The 25066-nt window shown below is 39.3% G+C and overlaps 1 protein-coding gene across 1 annotated transcript in view; it reads right to left on the bottom strand.

Moving 5' to 3' along the window:
* The window catches only part of TMC1 (transmembrane channel like 1), a 314024-nt gene that overhangs the window by 266051 nt on the left and 22907 nt on the right, over positions 1 to 25066 (bottom strand). The window contains exons 3-4 of the mRNA XM_081103893.1: positions 6814 to 6891; positions 4951 to 5061 (exon numbers count right to left, since the gene is read on the bottom strand). The gene's annotated coding sequence lies outside the window, so the exon portion shown is untranslated. The remainder of the gene's footprint in view (positions 1 to 4950; positions 5062 to 6813; positions 6892 to 25066) is intronic.

Raw genomic sequence — 25066 nt, 5'->3', positions numbered from 1 at the left:
CTGCAGCTCTCTACAATTTTGTTGACTTCTTTTAAGGCTAAGAGGAACCTCAAACACTATCTGAATTCAAAGACACATTTTTCCATCTCAGTAGCAGAAGTTTGTTCTGGGGTCTGGTTCTGCAATGACTTAGAAATTCCTTTGTCTACTGTCCTAAAGGACATGATGTGTGTATTCATTCATTCAACAACTATCTGCTAAGCATCCATGCTGTGCCAGGCACGCGCTCAGCATGCTGGACACAGTTTAATGCACAGATTAGTGTGTAGTCTGTGCCCTCATCTTGCTAATGGCCTAGAAGGAAAATCAGATGACAAGACCACTACAAGGCAGTGTGGTGAGAGCTTGCACAAAAACAAGGTCCGTGGGAGCACTGGGAAAGGCATTGCCCCACTGACTGCGTGGTCAGGGACGGCCTTCCAGACCAGGGACACTGAGTTGAGTTTGAAAGGCCAAATCTGACCCCTGGCTGGTGTGGCTTAGTTGGTTCGGCATTGTTGCATGCACCCAAAGGTTGCTGGTTGGATTCCCAGTCAGGGCACATACCCAGGTTGCAGGCTTGATCCCTGGAGTGCAGGAGGCAGCTGATTGATGTTCCGCTCTCACATTGATGTTTCTATTTCCCTCTCCCTTTCTCTCTCTCTAAAAATCAATAAAAATAAAATCTTTAAAAGAATAAATACATAAAAATAAAGGCATCAGAGTTAGAGGGTGTCTGGAAAGCATCTGGAGGCACTAAGTGTGGTTGAAGCAGTCTTCTTGTGATCAGAGTCCCAAAACTGCCGATGGATAGTCACAATATCTGGACAATATCTGTCTATTTTCTGGATTAGCAACCTAAATACTGATCTTTTTAGACAATGGCAGCTTCACCCCACCCGAGTTTGGTTGTTATAAATCAGTTTCCCCATATAAGAGTGCTCTTTGTACCCAGATCTGCACGGAGCTAAATAAGCAACCCTGTCCCAGCAGCCAGCCCTCTCCTGGCTCTTTGTATCTGCTTAAACTTCTGTCTCAGTTTTGCTGCTTCTGGGGACCCAGTTCCAATATTTATCGCTCAGGTGCTTCCTTCCTCTCAGAAGGTCCTAAACACTCCAAGATTCTGAAAGAGGAAATCAAAGGACTTCTCAAAGCTACATTCCCACTGCTTCACGGAGTTATATGAAGGACAAAGAAAACAGGACTGTAGGACACATGGAAATCCCCCAGAATTCCAGCCCATCTCCCCTGAAATTCCACATTGGTGTTTCATCCTTTTATCTAAACACTTTGTAGCTATTAAGCTAAGATTCATCCCAGGAAAATAACATTTAAAGGAATTAAGTCCCCCCCCCTTTTTTTACTTTGATGGAAAATGAACATAATAGCACTGGACAGTAGAAAAGCAGAAATCAATGAGGAGAGGAGCAATCCAGGTCTAAAAAACTGAGAGATTGAGCCCGACCGGCGTGGCTCAGTGGTTGAGCGTCGACCTATGAACCAGGAGGCCACAGTTCGATTCCCAGTCAGGGCACCTGCCTGGGTTGCAGGAGGCAAGCAATCCATGATTCTCTCTCATCGTTGATGTTTCTGTCTCCCTCTCCCTCAGCCTTCCTCTCTGAAATCAATAAAAAGTATGAATATATTTTATTTATTTATTTATTTATTTTAATTAAATCTTTATTGTTCAGATTATTATAGTTGTTCCTCTTTTTGCCCCCATAGCTCCCCTCCACCCGGTTGCCACCCCACCCTCTGCCCTTACCCCCACCACCTACTGTTCTCATCCAAGGGTGTACAATTTTTGTCCAGTCTCTTCCCACACCCCCCACACCCCTTCCCCCACCAAAAATAGTCAGTCCACTCCCTTTCTGTGCCCCTGATTCTATTATAATCACCAGTTTATTCTGTTCATCACATTATCTATTCACTTGATTTTTAGATTCACTTGTTGATAGATGTGTATTTGTTGATCATAATTTGTATCTTTACCTTTTTCTTCTTCTTCCACTTCTTAAAGGATACCTTTCAGCATTTCATATAATACTGGTTTGGTGGTGATGAACTCCTTTAGCTTTTCCTTATCTGTGAAGCTCTTTATCTGACCTTCAATTCTGAATGATAGCTTTGCTGGGTAAAGTAATCTTGGTTGTAGGTTCTTGCTATTCATCACTTTGAATATTTCTTGCCAGTCCCTTCTGGCCTGCATAGTTTCTGTTGAGAAATCAGCTGACAGTCATATGGGTACTCCCTTGTAGGTAACTGACTTTTTTTCTCTTGCTGCTTTTAAGATTCTCTCTTTGTCTTTTGCTCTTGGCATTTTAATGATGATGTGTCTTGGTGTGGTCCTCTTTGGATTCCTTTTGTTTGGGGTTCTCTGTGCTTCCTGGACTTGTAAGTCTATTTCTTTCACCAGGTAGGGGAAGTTTTCTGTCATTATTTCTTCAAAAAGGTTTTCAATATCTTGCTCTCTCTCTTCTTCTGGCACCCCCATAATTCGGATGTTGATATCCTTGAAGTTGTCCCAGAGGCACTTTATACTATCTTCATATTTTTGGATTCTTTTTTCTTTTTGTTTTTCCAGTTGGATGATTTTTGCTTCTTTGTATTACAAATTTTTGACTTGATTCTTGTGATCCTCTAGTCTGCTGTTGGAACTCTGCATAATATCCTTTATTTCAGTCAGTGTATGCTTAATTTCTAGTTGGTCCTTTTTCATAACCTCGAGGGTCTCACTAGATTTCTTGAGGGTCTCACTACATTTATTGGCGGTCTCACCAGTCTTTTTGAGGGTCTCACTAAATTTATCGGCTGTTTCTAGAAAATTCTTGAAAAACCTTATAACCGTGGTTTTGAACTCTATATCCAGTAGTGTGCTTTTCTCCATTTCTGTCATTTGTGACCTGATTTTTGGCTCTGCATTTTTTATGCTTCCCTGTGTTGATAGAGTGGCTTTCTGTCTTAGGTGTCCTATAGGGCCAGTGGCTCAGCCTCCCCAATTACCTGAGGTGGACACTCTTGGTGCACCCCTTTGTGGGCTTGGTGCACAGTCTTGTTGTAGTTAAGCCTTGACTGTTGTAGGTATCACTGGGAGGAATTGACCTCCAGGCTAATTGGCTGTGAGAATCAGCTGTGTCTGCAGTGGAAGAACTTCTGAGCTGGAGACACCCTTCTGGGGCAAGACTTGCTTCAGAGTGTGTCCCTTATGGATCTGAGGAGTTGTAATTTGGATGGTCCCACTCTGACCACTGGGCACACTGGCTCTTGGATCTCTAAGGAGGTGCTAATTTAGCCTCTACCTGAGGCTACCCAGCAGGAGCTATGGAGAGATTCCTCTTCTTTGTTTGGGATTTAGAGGTGCCCAGATGAGGCCCAGCTGTGAAGCAATGCAAGCTGCTGTGGGGCCTTGGATCATCTTTTGGAAGTTCTGGTTCTCTCTGATTCAGCTGCAGTTTGTTAGGTAATTTTCAGGTTGCAAAGGGCCAGGCCTTTCATATGCAAAAGCCTCTGCGCACAGTTGGAGTGGGGCGGAGTCTCAGGGGATCAACAGGTTGGAGCAAGCAGCTATGGCTGCTCCCCAGTCCTACCCTAAGAGGCCCGGCATCTCAGTGTCTTGGTAATCGCTGCAAGCACCTCTGAGAGAAAGCCGCCCTCGAGGTCTGCCCTCAGACAGTCCAGTTTTTCCCCCGTATGAGTCTGGGTCCCCAGAGACTGCCTGGAACTGGAGTTCAGAGCAGTCGGGAGCTTGAGACTCCCTCCCAGTTGAAAAAGACAACCGAGTCCTTAGCTGCCAGCCCTTTCCGTGTGCGCCTCTGCACTTTACTTCCACACCGCACCTCCTCTGAGTCTCAGTGTGCTTTTCTCTTTCCTTCTAAATGTAGAATTTCCACTCAGCCAGCCTTCCTGTGGTTCTGGATGATGTCTTTTACTTGTGTTTTTGAAGTTGTTGTGCGAGGCAGCAATTTCCAGTGTTTACCTATGCCGCCATCTTGGTTTCTCCTGTATATATATTTTTTTAAAGTGAGAAATTGAAATACCACAAATTTGCCCAAGTTTAGTCCAGCCTTTAAAGAGAGAGAAGAGAAATGTGATGGAAAGAAGGCAGGAGAAAGAGGAGATAATAAAGACAATAGGCGAAGGAAGGAGTGACTGAGCTAAAGAGAAGGGCAGGGGTCTGGACAAGTGGTTGGGGAGAAAAAATGCCAAAACTAGGATCATGCAAGTTGACAATTCTTTGGGAAATGTAAGTTAATAAATGTACTCAAAGGGGGCAAAGGAGACAAGAAGACAAGATAGCAAAGAATGGGAGATACCATACTTGGTCCATAGCAAATCATTTTGGCTTTGGCTGATCATAAAAATGTTCAACCAAAGACCAATCAAATATGCTCTTCCTCTGAGGTCTTCTATACACAACTTCTTCCAACTAACCCACAGCCTCAGCACAGCTGCTCCAGCAGGGAACACACTGTAACTGCAATAGGAGTCACTCTTCCTAACTTGTTTGGAGGGGAGTTGAGTTCTGGTTGTTTTCACAGATAAAATTAAATTTCCTCTGGACTGCTTTTATGATTTCCTTCTGAAGTTACTCCTCCACCCATCCCTGCCTCATTTTCTCAATTGAACAAAGAGTCCAATTATTCTCTGTGTGTGAAAGAAGAGGACTACACAACTCTGAGAAGTCATTTCAGAATTAATTCATGGCATGAAAAATTCTCTACACACACACATATATGCACACTTACAAACTCATTCAATTTATACATCCATAAACCACCTCTGGGAGCCTCAACCTTGAAGACAGTATTTCACTAATAATTCAGTGAAAAGAAAAATTCAGTTTTATCCTAGATGAGTACATGTATTTCCAAGCTGTCTATTGGGTACACAACAGTGGCCCTTTTTCTGTGTATTTCATCACTACAGTGCCCAACAGGGAACAGTAGCTTAGCAGCTTAAAAATCAACTCACTGATGAGGGAAAGATCTGTTCAAATTCTTCAGCAGGCATTGAGAAGTTTATCTTTTCCATGATATACACATACATATATCAGGGAGGGAATGTTCCACTCATGTGCATCTCCTGGTAAAAACAGAAAGGAAAATATTACTGTGCCCTAAGAGTTTAGAATAAAGCCGATGAGAACACACTCAGGAATTTTTTGAAGCACCATTGGGGACTACTTACAGACTTTAATTGTAAGTAGTAAATTTGGAAAGCCATGTACCCTGAAACTGTTATTTACTTTTCTCCATGAGCTTGGGGAAGCATTGATTTGGAAATATGGATTTATTTGCCTGCTGAGTCTTTTGGAAAACATTTCCTGGTTCTCTTTATGATCCCAGCCTGTTCGTTTTGGCTTTATATGGAAGTTAATTTCTGTTGGCACTGCATCTATTCCTTCATCGAAGTCATGTGTAAGGTTCAACTACATTTTCTCTAGAGTTTTGTAAACACTCATACTGAGACTCTCTGGAAAAGAAAGAACTTTAACTCCATATGGGGAAGGCTGGTTAGCAAGAATTGCAGGTCACTTTAGATAGAAATAGGGGGTTTTCCTTGGAGCTAGAAGGAACCAGTTAAGCAAGAGCATGTTAAGGTATTCATCAGGGAAGAATTTTTTTTGACTGTGCAATGCTTAACAAATTCTGAAACTGGCTACCAAGGAATACCTATTACGGGAAGTATTTCAAAGAATTGTCCATGGTATAGCACCCATTTCTTTTGAATTATTTAAGTACAGAGATGTTTATAATGATTAAAGTCCTAAACTATAATAGAAAAAAGGACTCACAAACCATCTTTACCAGACCTGGTAAAGTTTTATTATAAAGCTTGAATGGCCAGTCTTCTTTTGTTCAACTAACATTTTTAACTTCCCAAGAAGGAATTCGGGTGAATTTTCTATCCCTTATCCTATCTAATAAAAAGCTAATATGCTAATTGACCCTCATGCCATTGCAAAGATGGCAGCGCCCACAGCCAATAAGGAGGGAATATGCTAATTGACTGCCCCGCCTTCAAAGATGGCAGCACCCACAGCCACAAGATGGCCAGCAGGGGAGGCCAGTTGTGGGCAATCATGACAGCAGGGGAGGGCAGTTAGGGGTGACCAGGCCAGCAGGGGAGGGTACTTAGGGGAACCAGGCCAGCAGGGGAGCAGTTAGGCATTGATCAGGCTGGCAGGCAGAAGCAATTAGGGGCTGATCAGACAGGCAGTCAGGCGAGCAATTGGAAGCAAGCAGTCCCAGCAGTCAGACACCTCCCGAGGAGTCCCAGATTGGAGAGGGTGCAGGCTGGGCTGAGGGACATCCCCCCCCACCCTCGGCAGTGCATGAATTTCATGCATCAAGCCTCTAATATGAAATAACCTTGTTAGGTAGAGGACAGGCCAAGATGTATCATTATAACAAACCACCTTCCTCTATACATAGACTCCTAGTTAAATGAACTGTGGCCAGGAGAGCAGGGTTTGTTTGAATAAGAAACAATTCTCTATCAATTGTATAGCATGCTGCAGAAAAGAACTGGTTGGAATCATTTTTATTAAAAGTTTACTTTTCCACAATGGCTGAAAAAGAAAAGGAAAGATATATGCAACAAACATGGCAAAGTATTAATACTGCTAATGTAAAAAGTGCTCTAATAAATTAAAAAAAAACAAAACACACACACACATCACAATAAGAAAAACATTTGTCTTTTTGGAGAAGACATCTGAATGCCCATCTAATGCAGACAAGTATTGGAGAGTAAGTCCACCCCCCCTTTTTTGTGTTGGTTTTTTTTTAACTACAGAAGCCAAAGGGGCCTAGGAATCCTGCTCTTACTCACTGATCACTATGGTGCAGGCACGTGACGTAGGCTCAGTCAATCAAGTGCTTCCAACTGGGACTTTGAATCTTGAGAATGCTGCAAAGACAAAGGGGCAATTGAGAGTTTACTCATAATAGTATTGAGAGTCCCAAGATAGTGGCAGTGAGCTTTATAGAAGATTCAGGTGACAGCATATAACTGTCCTGTCCTATGGTGTTAGATTTATTGCATTCCCTGCTGCCCAGTCTTCCCTTACCAAGCCTGGAGTAGATATTAATGGCATCTTTATTTTACCAAGGGAAGGGAAGTTAAGTTGACCAAAGTCACACAGCTATTTAAAGGAGCAAGACTAGAGCACAAACCAAGCAGGCTGACTCAAAGTCCAGGTTCATAACCACTGTACCATATACTAGTATAATATCCTTTATGGATAAGACACTGAGACAGTGGGAAACCATATTGAAAGTTCTCCATTGTTATTCTGATAACATTACTCTGTAAATGTTGTAATTTTCCATATATCTTCCAATCTAACTCTTTATCAGCAAGTTTGCATATGTGATAGGTTTTTTTGAGATGTTATGTATAAATCAAAAGTCAATAAATTGAATCATGCTGGATATGTATATTTTCAGATATGATTTTACTTTATTTGCACATAATTTTTTGTTGACATTGACTCCTAATTTTTTTCTTTTAAATCTTTATTGTTGAAAGTATTACATATGTCCCCTTTTTCTGACTCCTAATTCTTAAGTTTATTATTTGACAGATAATTGACATATAAATTATATATAATTATGGATAATTCCTCCATAGCATTTCTCTCACTTTCTTTCTCAAAGAAAGCTTCAATACATTAAAATAGATTGCTATTTGAAAGACCACAGAAACGTTTTCCAAAATAAAGATAAATGAACTGTATCAGATGTTCTCTGGTATCTTAAAGGGAAATTTAGACCCAGTAAAGTCCCACCAAGGCCATGCTGGGGAGTGAAAACAAAACCAGTTCATGGGTACTTTCTAAACACATTTATGGAAAAGCTAGAGGCCCAATGCATGAAATTCATGCAAGAGTAGGCCTTCCTTCCCCTGGCTGCCGGCACCAGCTTCCCTCTGGCACCGGCAACCGGGACCACAGAGGGAGGCCCCACCCACCCACTGCAGCCCACCAGTCAGTGGCCTGGGCCTCCCTCTGCAGGGTGATCATGGGGCAATGGCCGGGCCAGACCAATCGCATCACACCCGCGTTGGCTGGCCTGGTGCCAGTGGGTGGTCATAGTGTGGTCCTGGATAGTTGTTTATGAGTTTATAAAGATAACAGAAAAGCAGTTATTATGGTGAAAAGAGTATTAGTCTACGTAAGAGTTTGCATCTCTGAGTCTGCAATTCACCAGTTGTGGAATCTTTGACAAATTCCTTAACCTTTGAGATGGAATCATATTATTATAGGCACTGCATGGGGACATCAAAAAGTTTAAAACCTAAAGCTTTGGCCGAAACCGGTTTGGCTCAGTGGATAGAGCATCGGCCTGTGGACTGAGGGGTCCCAGGTTCGATTCCGGTCAAGGGCATGTACCTGGGTTGCGGGCACATCCCCGGTGGGGGATGTGCAGGAGGCGGCTGATCGATGTTTCTCTCTCATCGATGTTTCTGACTCTCTATCTCTCTCCCTTCCTCTCTGTAAAAAATTAATAAAAATATATTAAAAAAAATAAAAAAATAAATAAAACCTGAAGCTTTGTCCTCTAAGTAGCTTTTGATATGAAGCCAGAAAAGACATATAGATATAAAGGATTAATGGTAAGATACACCTAAGTTAAAGTTTGATACTTGATATATGAATCTAATAACTATGCTCATAGGAATATTTTAATAAATGCAATAATGAATGAGAACGTGGTTAATAAATTGTAAAACAAGTTTTAAAGGTTCCATACTACAATCTTATTTCCAGTGCTCTAGGTTTTCTATTTTTATCGCATTATTTGACTAAAACATTTGCTATGTCATTCCAATAACAGGTAGTATTAGAAGAGTCACACTCAATATTTATGAATCCCCAAATGCTTTGGACAAGTATTCCTGTCCTCTGAGAAGGAGTGATTCCTACCTTCTACCTAGAACTGTTACCAAGATAGGCAAGAAGGCAGTGTCCTTCTGGGAAATCTGTACCACCAACACCTACAGAGTGGAAATCTCTTCTTTATTATCAAAGAAAACACAAGCTCAAAATCTATGTTTGACTGAAATTCTTTTTCCTTGATTAATTTCACCTTAAATTCCCTTCCATCCCCAATTTTTTTGTGTTAACTCTACCATAAAGAGCTTACAGACTACATGTTCTGAGCTCGAGTTTGGAAAGCTTGTGGAATATTAACAGGGAAACATGAGATAACATGATGCAAAGAAACTCAGTTCTGAAAGAACTATGCATGACCACAGCATGGATTTTCTCTCTTCAAGTTATATGGGGTTGTTTTAAATTTTATGCACATTCCCAAGCAAGCCTAAGGATGTGTTGGATACACAAAGTGAAACTACCAAATTCCAACGGACCTAGCAGCAGTTGGGCAGAAAAGTGAGTATTTTAGGGGCGAATGGGCATCTCAGCTCATAGCTTCTGAGGTTATACACAGGATATCGCTTTGTTTGATCTTGTAAGAGAAGAGCAGAGAAATGCCAATTATGGAGAGTAAATGCTGTGCCTTAAATAACCATATAACAACAAACCGTATCACTTCATGGCAGGCAGAAACCAGATTAATTTTGGAACACAGCATGGTAGAAAAGAGTTCGTTAATTCTCAAGACTCTTAAACCCCCAAAGACTGCTGACTCCACTTTTTCTGTGCTGCAATCCTTCCCCCATGTTGGGCAGCAGTAAATAAATGGCAGCTATTTAAGCACTGCAGATGAAGTTTGTGGATGAGAACTGAGCCTGTATTAGGAGCAAAGAGTCCACACAGTTCAAAGGCTCTGACTCCCAGTGTGCATTTAAACCCAAATTCTGCATCCAGATAGCTGAACAGAATAATGAGAGTCATTTCAGCTGAGGTTTGGGGTTCCACTCATAAATATAATAAATAGCTTGAATGGCAAAAACATCTTTACCCTAATGACTCACATCTCTGTGAAACAAAAATCCAAACCAAACTAAATAGTTGGCCACAAAGGGCATTAAGGCCTTGATTAAAATATACATAACAGCCCTGGCTGTTGTGGCTTAGTTGGTTGGTTGTTCATCCCATCCACCCCACAACCAATCGATGCTTCTCTTTCACATCAATGTTTTTCTCTCTCTCTCTCCTTGTAACAAAACATAGAATATAGATATAAATAAAAGACAATATAAATAACTAGCAAAATTTTAAATAAATGAGTACATGATGTCCATTAATAAAGATTTATACATTAAGTGTGTTTTACTTTCATGATTAATTAATGCTGCAAAAACAACAACTATACAATCTCAGGAACAAAAACATAAAGCATTTATTTTTCTTTTTTAATCCTCACCCAAGGATATTTTCCATTGATTTTCAGAGAGAATGGAAAAGAGAGAGAAAGACATAGAGGAAATATTGATGTGAGAGAAATACAATGATTTGTTGCCTCCTACACGTGCCACAACCAGGGCCCAAACCAGGGAGGAGCCTGAAACTGAGGTACATGTCCTTGACCGGAATTGAACCCAGGACCCTTTGGTCTGCAGGCCAATGTTCTATCCACTGAGCCAAACCAGCTAAGGCAAGCATTTATTTTTCATTCTGCACCTGCTGGGATTCAACTGATGTAGATTGGTGTGTAAGCTGTGGGTTGTGTCTAGGTCTGGTCTGTGTTTAGATTCAACTCCTCTCATCCTTCTTGGACCAGAAGATATGTACAAGCATATTTCAAGCCTTTGCTTATGTCACATCTGCTAACACTCCATTGGTCAAAGCAAGTCACATGATCAAGCTTACTAGTAAAGCCAAAAAGCAGAAAAGTATAATTTGCCCTTCCTAAGACATTGACAAGCGTATGAATGTATAATTCCCCTGGAAAAGGGAATGAAGAATTGCAACCAATAATTCAATCTACAACAGCATGGATGTCACAAAGAGAAATGGGCCATTTGTGTCTGTACTAGACCTTTATATATCAGGGAACCTCTACACCAAAATAAGAAAGGACTTATGACCTTCAGAGCTGGAAAGAACCTTAATCTAACTCCTCACTTCACAGATGAGGAAATTGAGGTCTCAAATGAGGAAAAGGCTTCCCCATAGTCATGTGACTGGTAAGTGGCTATTGCAGGTCTGGCCAATTCGCGTTCAAATACGCAACAGTGGGACACAATGGAGGAAGGGGAGGAGCCCTCTCCCCAAGCAAAAGGGAGTCAGTTCAAGTAAAAAGGCTTTCCTAAAGATGGAATATTCTTTACAAAACTCAAGTGTTTTGCTGAGACACAGAAATCTCTGGGCCTCCTGATTATTTCTATCAAGAATGCAATATTACATAAGCAATTGCCAAACTCGCAACTTCCATAACTATTATGCCTAATTTAACAAAAGTATTGTCAATCTGTCTATATTCTGTAATCTCTACCCTTCCTCAAATGAAAGCAGAACTACCATAAGTTGTTGCCAAAGTTATTCTAGTTTGTATTCTACCCTCAGCAAATTTATCCTTTAAGTCTCTCATACTTCACTCTTCACGCTGTGGACCCACACCAGCAGCATCACCACCTCTTTCCAGGTCCTCCCTTATGACACCCCAAAACTCACGTATGTGCTTTCTCTCTTTACATCTTAGTCCTCCACCTGCACAAAAGTACTCTTTCACACATGTTCTTCTCTTGCTGTTTTTAAGTTATGAAGAGATAAATGGTGACTTCGTTTATTTAACACCAGGGCCCAGCTAAGGCAATGCACAAAGCCCATGTGCTGAATCAAGGAAGTGGAATAATAAACTCTGAAGACTGCACAGAGGTGTGGTGACTGTTCCAATCAAATAAACCCTACAACGAAGCTAATCATTCATATGTATAACCATGTCCTTCTGCATTAACAGGCACAAATAATAAGCTGCTCGCATAAATGAATGCAAAGGACTGTCACATTTAGAGAGTAAAATCCTGCATTTGTGCTGCAAGTAGGAGAAGGAGGTAGGAGACTGTTCCAAAATCCCTCGGATCTTTAAATATTGAAAGGTTTGTCCGTCAAAAGGAAGAAAAGTCTTATTTGGTGGAGCTCCAGAAAACAGAACTAGGACAAGTAGGTGAATTTAGGGAGAGAAATTATTTGTGCTCAAAATATGGAATAACATGGTGCAATTAGTGCTATCTAAAAATGGACTAGGCTGCCTCACATGACACCAAGTTCCAGGTCACCAGCAGCACCTGAGGAGAAGCAGAGTGACAACTTGTCAGAGATGACATTCAGGGGATTCTTTCTGGAGATGGGATGAGAGGCTGGGGCTGTGAGGGTTTTTTGATTCTGTGATTCTGATTGCCACCTTCTCACTTCCTCCCAGCTTCCATGAGGCCTCCTGGGAGACAGTAGTGGTGAGGTGGTCAAGAAGAAGGGCCAGGGAAAGAACATTTGAGTTTGGCCTTAGCAAGTTTGGTTCAGTGGATACAGCATCGGCCTGTGGACTAAAGGGTCCCAGTTTAATTCAGGTCAAGGGCACATGGCTAGGTTGCGGGCTCCATCCCCAGTAGGAGGCATGCAAGAGGCAGCCAACGAATGATTCTCTCTCATCATTAATGTTTCTCTCTCTCTCTCCCGCTCCCTTCCTCTCTGAAATCAATAAAATATATATTTTTTAAAATTCTGAGTTTGAATCCCAACCCTATCACTTATGAACTGAGTGACCTTGAGGGAATCACTTAAGCTTTTTGAGTCCAGCTTCCTCACCTGAAAGTGTAGCTTTCTACTAGCTGTTATGAGAAGAAAATGAGGTATCAATGTGAAGTGCTTTAAACAGTGCCTTGCACAGACTAAGTGCTAAACAAATATTAGTTGATATTATTATTATAATGAGGTTCTAGAGCCATATTGGAAAGGACACCATGACGATTTATCTACCAACTCTGGCCACAGCGGGGTGAACACATAGGGGCGGGAACAGTGTAGACAGGTAGAGTGAACAGCCCACTCTGGCAGTCCCATTGGCATGCAGGGTTGCATGGTCAATGCCATGAACAACCATGTAATCTGGATTCTTGGCCTTTTCCATAGCACTCACTGACTCATTGCCAACACTTCAATATACTGTGACTCTTCTCCCTCACTATGGACTCTACCAACAAATTGATAAAACCTCCTGGAGGTATATCTAGATGCCCACTCTCATCCTATGTCTGTAAGCCATACATGGAAAAAACAGTGTGATCATTGGACAGGTTGAATAAAGAAACTTCCAAGGGAAACTTGCAAATGACAAGGAATAAAGGAAATTATGACCAGTAGATTCTTTTTGAGTCACTTCTTGGTGTATGTGCACACTTACCAGCCCCCCAATCTCACAAGCCAATTTCTTAAAATAAATAGGTAGATGATAGATAGATAATTTTGTTGGTTTGTTCTTCTGGAGAATGATCCCTGTGAAAGTTGCTGAGGAGAACCTGAAATAATTATCATTATTAAAAATGAGTGAGCCCTAGCCAGTGTGGCTCAGTTGGCTGGAGCATCATCCCGTACACCAAAAGGTAACATGTTTGATTCCCAGTCAGAACATATACACCAATAGGTCGTGGGTTCAAATCCCCAGTCAGGGTGCATGTGGGAGGCAACAGTCAACATTTCTCTCACACATTGATGTTTCTCTCTCTCCCTTCCTCTTCCTAAAATCAATTTTTTAAAATGAGTGAGATAAAGTTAGGATATACGCCAGTAAAAACATTTTCTCTCTCTCTCTCTCATAAATGTAGTTGTAATTATCTTATTTAACAGTACATAACAATAAATTAAACTGTTCATTTACTAATATTTACTCAGAAACCTGGTAAAAATGAGTGTCTTGGCTATAGAAGAAAAAGAAAATAAAAATAAAATTTCAAACCTAAAATATGTAGAAGAATGAAAAGACCAGAGAGCAGATGGTGCCCTAGGGGGAAGCATGGGGAGAACAGTAAAGTCACAAGTGAACCATTGGGCCTGGTGTTAGGAGGTTCTAAGCAATCCTGGTGTTAAAAACTTTATAGATTTTTGAATAACATTTTGCATTGTATAAGATTGGTCTTCTAAATTAGAGATGATGAGCCGAAACCGGTTTGGCTCAGTGGATAGAGCGTCAGCCGGCGGACTGAAAGGTCCTAGATTCAATTCTGGTCAAGGGCATGTACCTTGGTTGCGGGCACATCCCCAGTAGGAGATGTGCAGGAGGCAGCTGATCGATGTTTCTCTCTCATCGATGTTTCTAACTCTCTAGCTATCTCCCTTCCTCTCTGTAAAAAATCAATAAAATATATTCAAAAAATAAATTAGAGATGATGAAAGAGTAAAGAAAATATGCTACCACTATTATTTTCAAGTTGTTAAAATAGGCATAATGTCTTGACTTTCTTTTGCCAAGTTACCTGTTATTGTAGTAAATTCTCTAGCATTCCATAAGGCTAGCAATGCAAATGCATTCTTGCTGCTGAGTGAACAACACGCTTCTCTGCACCCAAGAAATGAATGCTTGTGTCTCCCCAAATTCGTATGTTGAAATCCTAACCTCCAATGTGATGGTATTAGAAGATGGGGCATTTGAGAGGTGAATAGGTCATGAGAGTAGAGCTCTCATGAATGGGATTAGTGCCCTGTTAAAAGAGGGTGCTCACCCCTTCCACTGTGTGAGGACACAGCTAGAAGATAGCTGTCTATGAACTGGGAAGCAGGTCCTTACTAGACACCGAAACTGCCCACGGCATAATCTTGGACTTCCCAGCCTCCAAACATTTCTGTTGTTTGTAAGCTACCTAGGCTATGGCATTATATTATAGCAACCCAAACTGACTGAAACAATCCTAAACGAGGAGTTGATAAACATTGTTTATGAAAGGCCAGAGAGTAAATATTTTAGGTTTTGTAGGCCACTACTTGCCTCTAAGTTGTAGCACAATAATAATCACAAGTGATATATGAAAGAATGCCAATAAATGCAATATGCCAATAAATTTTTATTTATCAATAGTGAAATTTTAAAAAAGTTCATCTGTCACAAATATCATTCTTCTTTTGCTATTTTTTCAACCATTTGAAAATATTTTTTAAACCATTCTTAGTTCATGGGCTGTACTAAAGCAGATATCAGGCTAGCCCTGGCTGGTGTGCTACAGTGGTTAGAGTGTCGGCAAATGCCTTAAAGGGTCTTGGGTTCAATTCCCAGTCTAGGGCATGTACATACCTCCAATGCAAGTTTTTGTTTTTCCCGGGCCTCAATTGGGGTACATGAAGGAGGCAACCAATCCATGAGTCTCACAGAGAGTTTCTCTCTCTCTCTCCTCTCTCTACCTCTCCATCATCTCTCCCTCTTTCCACTCTTTCTAAAAATCAATGGGAAAAAATATTCTCAGGTGAGGATTAACAAAAATAAAATAAAATAAAATAAAATAAAATAAAATAAAATAAAATAAAATAAAATAAAATAAAACAGGCATCAGGCTAGATTTGGCCCACAGTACACAATTTGCCAATGTCTTCATAACAATAGATCTTGAGAATGATAAAGCTGGTGAGTTATGTTTAGTGGAAGCCATTCACCTTATATCTAAAAATAGAAAATCAGTTTTATAGTAATGCATATAGATTGTTGAACTGGCTCCACTGGTTCAGATATTGCCAATATTTAAGTCACAAATCAAAAGTGGCTTCATTCATTCATTCATTCATTCATTTATTCAACAAATATTTATTGAGTACCCACTAGGTACCAGACACTGAACAATGTACTAGGATAAAAGAGCAAACATTCAAATTCATTCCTAAAATATTCTTTTAGAATTACCTCATAACATTATTTTAATCTGTTTGGGATTTGGAATTGTTTTAAACTTTTTCATTTATAGAAATGTTTGTCTTTTGTTTGTATTCATCAAACCCATAACCTGAAATCTATAGTCAATGATTAACAAGAGGAAACGGTGTCAGCCCAAGTCAAAGGTATTATTGACTTAGTGAAACAAAGAAGAGCTTTTAACATGCATGACAATAAAACTTTATATTCAAATGAGATGAGAAGCCAGTACATGTTTTATCATGTGCATCAGGGATGCTTTAGAGATAACGATAATTTCAGCTGGGGAAGGGATGCTTTATATTATCTTTCCATCTCTAATAGCATGAAATTAATTTTTAGATACAGTGATTAAGTGTAAGTTTCCACCCTTCAGGAAAATAATGGTCACAATGCACTAATCTTTTGCAAATCAGGAATTGGGTCATTGCAGGGACAATCTGATTATCAAAGTGTATTTATTGGCTGCCTCTTACTTACCTAAGAAAATGCATCTGTTCTTTCTATGAGTGTGTTTAAATATGTTTGTAAGCTTTGGTATGGCTTGACATTCATCACAGCCTAATAGTGAGAAATTAGAAATAGCTTACATGTCCATTGGGAAAGGAGTAAATAAATATATCAGGTATAGTCATACAATGAACTATAGTCATTACAGAAGACCAACAGTCATAATTGAAAAAGTATGTCTACAATATATTAAAGAGTTTCTTAAAAAGCAGGTTACAAAACAGCATTTATAGTTTGATCTCTTTTACATAAGGTCACATACCTTAGGATACTAACCAAAATTTCAAAAACAATTACATTTAGATGGCCATGTTAAAGAGTGATTTTTACTGTCTTCTTTTCATTTTCTCTATTGCTTGAACTTTTTACATTGGATACGTATTGGTATTTACATTATGTTTAATAAATAAATAAACCATTTATTTTAATCTATAAAATTAAAACTCAACAAGGTTTTTATGATTGTGGGAAATGGGGGAACCTCTGTAATACTGTCAATAATAAATAATAAAACTATTTGTATGATTAATAAATCATATAATTTATAATCAATAAATGATAATTTTAGTAACAAAAACTGTAACAAGCACATGAAACTTCTCAGGTATGGCAAGGTTTTACTTATACAGTGTGGATTTATTATAACTATTGAAACTTACCCTTAAGGTGAACTTTTTGAGAATACCAATCCATTCTCACTATCCTGCTTTTGGCAAAGCTTAGAATAATATTGTGCTCCTTATCTTGCTCTACATGTCTACTGCTTTCTAGAAGCTCAGCATCCTGGCACTGGGATGTTCAAAGATAAAGTCCAGATCACTCATCCTACAAATGAAGGAACTGAGGCAGGGAGGTGACATGACCTGTCCAGTGTCCCACAGCTAACGCTTGTCAACACAATCTCTTTTGCTTTCCCATCAATCATAAAAAGTTGTATACATTAAATATGCACAGCTTTTTGTATGCCAATCATACCTCAATAAACTGGTTTTAAAAAAAAGGCATCTCTACCCAATCATAAAACTTCCATGGTTGCCCTGGCTGGTGTGGCTCAGTTGGTTGAGTGTTGTCCTGTGCACCAAAAAGTTGTCGGTTTGATTCCCAGTCAAGGCACATGCCTGGGTTTTGGCCTTGATCCCCTGTAGGAGATATGCAGGAGGTAGCCAATGGATATTTCCTTCTCACATTGATCTCTCTCTCTTTCTTTCTCTCTCTCCCTCTCTCTTCCTCTCTCTCTAAAAACCAATTTAAAACACAACAGCCCTAGTTGGTTTGGCTCAGTGGATAGAGCATCAGCCTGCAGACTGAAGGGGCCCAGGTTTGATTCCAGTCATGGGTACATACCCGGGTTGCGGTCTCAATCCCCAGTGAGGGGCATGTAGGAGGCAGCCCATCAATGATTCTCTCTCATCATTGATCTTTCTATCTCTCTCTTCCTCTCCCTTCCTCTCTGAAATCAATAAAAATATATTTAAAAAAAAAAAAGAAAAAAACACACACACAACAACAAAAACAAACAAAAATTTTCCATGGTCTCCTGGAATCCCCACATGAACACAAAATAAGTTCACACGGGAATTTGTTAGCATGCTGGCTTGTATGTATTTACAGAGATGTGGGGTGTGCAAGGACGTAACAACAGGCAGTGGAAGAAGATCCAGGCCCACATCTGTGGGGCTGTACCTGGCAAAAGTGAAGTGGTGCTTTGACAGGAGGGCACTTGAGAGGCAAGGAGATTTGGGAGGAAAAAAGTACTTGGGTGTTAACCAGATGCCTAGGAAACATTGAAAATGCTTATACTCTGCATCCAAAGAGGGTTTCAGATGTGGCATTTGCAGCCTTCTATTACTTATGAGGTGACATTTGAAACTAAAGAAGTAGATACAATTTTGTAATGTATAGAGACGGGAGAACTTAAAGGGCTTGGATGAAAAAAGAATTCAGTAAAAAGTAATAAAAAACACGAATAGCTATCATGTATTGAGAATCTACTATACCCTTTACATAAACTATTACACCAACCTTTCATCACAACCCACAAACCTCGGCTCCTCAATTGATGCTGCCCTAAGTCCCTGACAAGATGGGTCAGGCAGTGAGAGGGCTCGGACAGCACATCACAGGAGGCAGTGGAGAAGACAATGCTGAAGGGAAGGTTTTTTTCTGTCAAGTGGTGCTCTGCAGTTCAGACGGATGAAGACTGTGAAAAGCCATTGGATATGGTGTTGAGGACAATCTCAGGGTCCCTTTAGTTGTAGTGTCCCTCCTGCCACGTTACCATGAAATCTGACCCTGCTGGGCTAACTGAATTTAATTACTAGGACCGAACTGCGCCTCCAGTAAGTGTGCTGGTTTCTGGAAGTAAATGATTCATCTGTATGAGGTAAAGGAAATTTTCCAGGAAGACCAATTGCTATTTAGCAAATGCCTCCAGTTTTTCAGGGCAGTTGTAATCATTTACTGACACGTATTATCTCATTCTTTCATGAGGCCAATCTATAAAGTCTATAAACATGCTTTATAAACTGGTCCCTGTTTCTTCCCTCCCTCTCACTCCTGCCTTCTTGCCTAAAGCTATTTATTACAAAGTTGCCTGCAGAAAGGCACAGTTAAAGCAATCAACCACTGCCAAAGGGGGTGCACCGCTCAGGCATGTGGCCCTGCAGTCAGGCCAACTCTGAACTGCTTTTTGTCATACGGAAGTTCATAGCCATATGTTGTTGTAAGCCTTTATCATTATTCGCCTTCAAGTGTTCTAGTCATCCCATTTTTTTCTGCTTTTCTCTTGTCTCTGAAGGATCTGGGTTTCTGATGACACTCATTCTACTAGACCAGGCTGAACAGTTATAACATCTTCCATATCCACATACAGGTTAATGATTGCACATTTTCCCAAAGTGTACCCCACTCACACGATGTCCTAGACCAGCACTCTCCAACAGAAAGAGAATGCAAGCCATAGATGCTATTTAAAATTTTCTAGTGGCCACATTAAAAATTTTTTAAAGAAACACGTAAAATAAATTCCTATAATATATTTTATCTAACCTAATATATCCAACATGCTATCATTTCAACATTGAATCAATATTTTAAAATTATCAAAGGGATATTTTACACTTAGTTTAAAAAATCCAGAATGTGTTTTATACCTACAGATTTCAGGCTAGTTACAACTTGTGTGCTCAAGTAGCCACATGTGGGTAGATGCCACTATATTGGACAGCACAGGTCTAGGTCCTGAATGAAGGTATTAAATGAGATCAGACTTTTAGCTGAACCCTCTGTTAAGGTCCTTTCCTTCCTCATCTTTTCACCACCAACAACAACAACTCAATTTAGAATTGTAGTTCTTGCGCAGGCTAGTCTTTCCAACTAAGTAGGAACCATGTCTTAGACATTTCTGCAGTCTCCTTCTTACCTGTCACTCTCCCTGATCTCCCCTTCATTTCAGAAATGGGAATACCAGTGCCCAGAGAGGCTGGCAGTTGACCCAAGGTCACACAGTGGTTAGGCTCTAAATTCAGTCTTACTGGTGACCAGACCAGAGTTCTTCTGACTTCCTTAAGTTCTCAGTCATTTCCCTTCCCCCTATGTTTGCCTTAGGGCTCAGTTATTTCCTTTTCAACTCTCCAAGAAGAAAAAGTTTATCTTACCCTTCTTCTTGGACATTAAATTTACAACCCAAAGCTAAACCGATTCTCCAAGCACAACAGATGGATTTAGGGATTGCCTGGTGGTAGCTCAGACCTGGCACTTCTCTTCTCAGTTCCTTAAACATAAAGCTAATAGACCCTCCACTTAGGAAAGGAGAGGTTATTCACTAGCTGACTTTATGACTAAGAATTCTGCTACATACATTCCTCTAGTAAACTCAGAAGACTGAAAGGTTAGCTTCTAAAACAGTGGTTCTCAACCTTGGCTGCACATTAGAATCACCTGGGAATCTTTTTAAAATCCTGATTTGTTACTAATGTTATGGCCTCACCCCATAACAAAGAAACAGAATTTCCGGAGGATGAGGCCCAGAAATCAGGATTTTAAAAAGATTCCCAGGTAATTATAATGTGCAGCCAAGGTTGAGAACCACTGTTCTAAAATGTTATTATAGTAATTTCTTCAGGTGTCAAGAATTTCTTCATTATTGTTGTTCATTTGTGTTTTGAGATTCTTCTACAATGAACATATTTGTGCAAACAAAGAATACATATCAAAAATAAATGAATGTGCCTAGTAACTTTTATAGAGAAATAATAGTCTGATGAACCAGTCTTGGCTTAATTTTTACAGATTTACAAAGAGAAGGTTTTTGTTGTTATTGTTGTCATCATTTCAGGTAATCGCCTAAATATTTTCCAGGGGTAGAAATGGAGACACAATGCAGTCTGAGGCCCTACTGTATAATAATCACCCATCGGTATGGAATGACTTAAAAGTAATTCAGGTTGAGCACCCACAGTATTCCACTTAGATTTCTATTAGTACAGAATATGACAACACTTGAGGACTTCAGCAATGCTAAGGGCTCCTTGATCTGTCCACTCAACCACCAAAACGAAAGAGAGAAAGAGAGAAAGAGAGAAAGAGAGAGAGAGAGAGAGAGAGAGAGAGAGAGAGAGAGAGAGAGAACAAGATAAAATACAGTCAACTACTTATTTGGCCAAAGAAACTAAGGGACACATTTTATGCATTTCTCAAAAATATTCTTTTGTCTTAGGTTACTTTAAAGCCTTTTCATTGATCATTTTCAACAGATAAACAAGTAAGGTTCCCACGCATATCAATCTGTCCTGAATGATTTGTACTGTAGCTTTCAACATACACTGTGGAGGTAGGGGAAGAAGAAAACCTTATATTTTCCTAAGACTTTTATTTGCACATTCCATGCCACAAGAAAACAAAGCCTGCATTTCTATAAGCAGATAGCAGTTATAATTTGTAGTATTTTGGTACAAATGCACTATTTGGTACAAAATACACAGCTATTTAAAAATAGCTATGCTACTGTTTTAGTTTGACCAAATTCCATAACATTTTAGGTTCACTGATAGAGTTTACAAATATAAAGGGAATGAAGGAGTAAATGTTTTTGTAATTCAAGTTGAAAAGACCATGTTTATAGCTTTCTGGGTTTAGCTGTACATACTGTTTTATCTTAAGTTGGGACACAACCATTATTTGGAAAAATGCAAAAAAAGATACCAAAAAACACCCTCACCACAATAGGATCAATACTTGGGTTCGGCAGTAAACTGGTATTTATAGAAGCAGATTTTTTTTTCTGTCTGGGGTTGGGGAGTGGGGGGCGCGGGGTGATACTGAAGGATTTACAAATAACTCAGTCTACCTCCATTTTCACTTCAGAGAAAACAACAAGTCTCTTGATTTCAGAGCAAAGTTCTTGCCACCATGCCAGTGTTCTCCAATTTGTTAGGTGGGTGGAGCCCCTAGAAGTCACTGTTTTGAGGGGAAACCTATTAACATGATAATATATTTATGTCTTCCCTGAGAACCAAAACTTTTACTATCAGAAACTATGATGAGCCCTAGCTGGTTTGGCTCTGTGGATAGAGTGTCAGCCTGAAGGGTCCTGGGTTTGATTCCAGTCAAGGGCATATGCCCAGGTTGCAGGCTCGATCCCCAGGAGGGGGTGTGCAGGAGGCAGCCGATCAATGATTCTTTCTCATCATTGATGTTTCTCTCTTTCCCTCTCCCTTTCTCTCTGAAATCAATAAAAATATTTTTAAAAAATATTTTTTAAAAAATAATATATATATATATATATTAAATAAAATATATATCATTTTCAACAGATAAACAAGTAAGGTTCCCACACATATCAATCTGTCCTGAATGATTTGTACTGTAGCTTTCAACATACACTGTGGAGGTAGGGGAAGAAGTAAACCTTATATTTTCCTAAGACTTTTATTTGCACATTCCATGCCACAAGAAATGATATATATGATATATATATATATATCATTACAAATGTTTAATAATGGTTGTGTCCCAACTTAAGATAAAACAGTATGTACAGCTAAACCCAGAAAGCTATAAACATGGTCTTTTCAACTTGAATTACAAAAACATATCATATATATGATATATTATATATGATAAATGATATATATGAAGTATTTCAACTTCAACTATATCTAGGGGAGAAAAAGGTTTTTAAATAAACACAGTGAGTTATTTCAGAGATTTTTCTATTAGCATTTGTAGTCTACCTACTTGTTCCGCCTCCTATGCTCATCAGCAAACAATATAAGATGGCAAACATTTAAGAAAAATTTAAAGAGAGGATGAACTTAAACATAGAAATTTGGACTTCGTTATCTTTTAATTATAACCTAAGATGAGCCCGGCTGGCATGGCTCAGTGGTTAAGCGTTGACCTATGAATCAGAAAGTTACAGTTAGATTCTCAAATACCAGTTGGGGCATATGCCAGGGTTAGGGCTTGATCCCCAGTGTGGGACATGCAGGAGGCAGCTGATCGATGATTCTCTCTCATCATTGATGTTTCTATCTCTCTCCCCCTTCCTCTCTGAAATCAACAACAATATTTTTTAAAAAAAACTAAGATGAAACAATACATATACCAAATTATTATATTGTACACTTTAAACTAATATAATGTTACTAGAAGCCTGGTGCACGAAATTTATGCAAGGGTAGGGTCCCTAGGCCTGGTCGGCGATCAGGGTGGCTGAGGCCTTCCTTCACGCCGCCCGCTGGTGGTCACCACATGATATAGCAAGCGGTCGAACTCCCAGTGGGTCGAACTCCTGGTCAACTCCCGAGGGGACAATTTGCATATTAGCCTTTTATTATATAGGATGTGTCAATTATATCTCAATTTTTAAAAAGATGAAAACAACATCATTTGATGTTGGCTGTGGTGCATCTATGCCCCCTGGGAACCTAGTGGGGGTTTTCTTTTGTTTTGTTTGTTTTGAGGATTCTAAGTTTGTTCTTATTTGATATAGCAAAGATAAAGCATTTGAATAAGTATTTTTGTTTTGTTTTTAACCCACCATGCCAAAATCGTGTGGTTACTGTACCTTATGTTCTTTAGAAGATGTTTTTAAATAAAAGTGTTTTGAGACTATAAGTCTTCTTTTAATGTTTTTGGGCAATTACCATAAAACTAATTTTGAAAAGCACTCAATTACAAAGCAACTGAATGTGGAAAGTGACTATTAAAAAGACTATTTAAGAGTGGACATTTTAACCCTTCTTGATTTCAAAAGTTAAGTATTCTACATGTATGAGAATTATCCATGCTATAATTCTGAGTGGGAAAAAGCTGCATATTTCATTTTATATGAAATATGTGAAAAGAGAGGTCTGTACTAAAATAAAAGTTGTTAACACAGTTTACTCCAGGTGGTAAGAAAATAACTTTTGGTTTTTATTTTATAGACTTCCATATTAGTTAATCATTTTTCAATATATATGTACAACTTTCTTCTTATTTTTTTCTAAATATATCTCTATTGATTTCAGAGAGGAAGGGGGAGAGAAAGAGAGATAGAAACATCAATGATAAGAGAGAATCAATGATTGGCTGCCTCCTGCATGTCCCCTACTGGGGATCAAGCCCGCAACCCAGTCATGTGCCCTTGACTGGAATTAAACCTGAGACTCTTCAGTCCACAGGCTGACGCTCTATCCACTGAGCCAAACCAGCTAGGGCTGTTTTCTTTTTTAAATAACAAACTTTAAGGATATTTTTTGCTCAATTCTCCTGGTCAAACATATTAATTACATAATTTGAAAACCAGTAATTTCTTTAAAAAATTAAGTGCCATATAAAATATTGTTTGCAAATAGAAAATAGTACCAAATCAATAGAGTGAATCTTTGAAAAGTTGTGATTTAGTATTCTACTTTTGGATTACTTTCCCTACATAATTGAACCTTTGCTTTTACATGGCTATTACTCAATAAGAGATTGAACATTAGGTTACCTTATCTTTTTTATCTATAAAAATCGCAACTTTAGATATTGAGTCTAACTGTAGCTGCTCAGTGAATAAATGAAAATGGTGAAAAGAACAGCTGAACATGAAGGCCCAGGGTAGTGATCACAATGGAACCTTCAAGCAACACCTATAATATCAATTGTCTCAACTGAAAGTAAATACAACTTTGGGAACAAGCCATGGAGCCTCTGAAAACCCCAGAGTGTAAATTCCCAACTAACTTCCCTAATTTTCAGATCTATAAAGAAATAGATTTTCAAAGTCTCTACCAGAAGAGAGATGTTGAATTTAAGCCAAATAACTCATTGCAACAAAAAGAGTGTTGGTTAGATACATTTTCTTTCCTTTTCTACTGAGGAACAAACAAGAGCTAAGCTAAATTTGTAATATTATAAATTTCTATTTAGCATGTGAACCAAATAATTTCTTAAAGAACAGATACATTTTCAAGGCAAGCTGTGAAGTCTCTCTCTCCCACAGCCCTTCAAAAGTGAGACAGAAGAGGCTTTGTGTGGCATAATGTGGGTCTTGTTCTGCTTTGAAGTTGGTGGAAGAGATAATTAGTGCTCTGAGGTTGCAGCTGTTGTGTGATATGGAAGTTCAAGGGCATCCATGCTGATTTTTCCCTCAGCAATCCAACATTTTTAAGTCAGAATGTGTGTCATTTTCACAAGCTTGAGCCAGACTCCACGTAACCATTTTCACTATTATCAATGCTCATCATCAAAACAGGAAAGAACAGTGGAGACATGACCTCTCAGAGCGTTATGCAATTGGGCAGAGT

The sequence above is a fragment of the Myotis nattereri genome (assembly GCF_964212035.1).
Source record: "Myotis nattereri genome assembly, chromosome: 12".
Lineage (NCBI taxonomy): Eukaryota > Metazoa > Chordata > Mammalia > Chiroptera > Vespertilionidae > Myotis > Myotis nattereri.
Note: the sequence above shows the minus strand (reverse complement) of the source record. Positions and strands in the feature narration are given on the sequence as shown.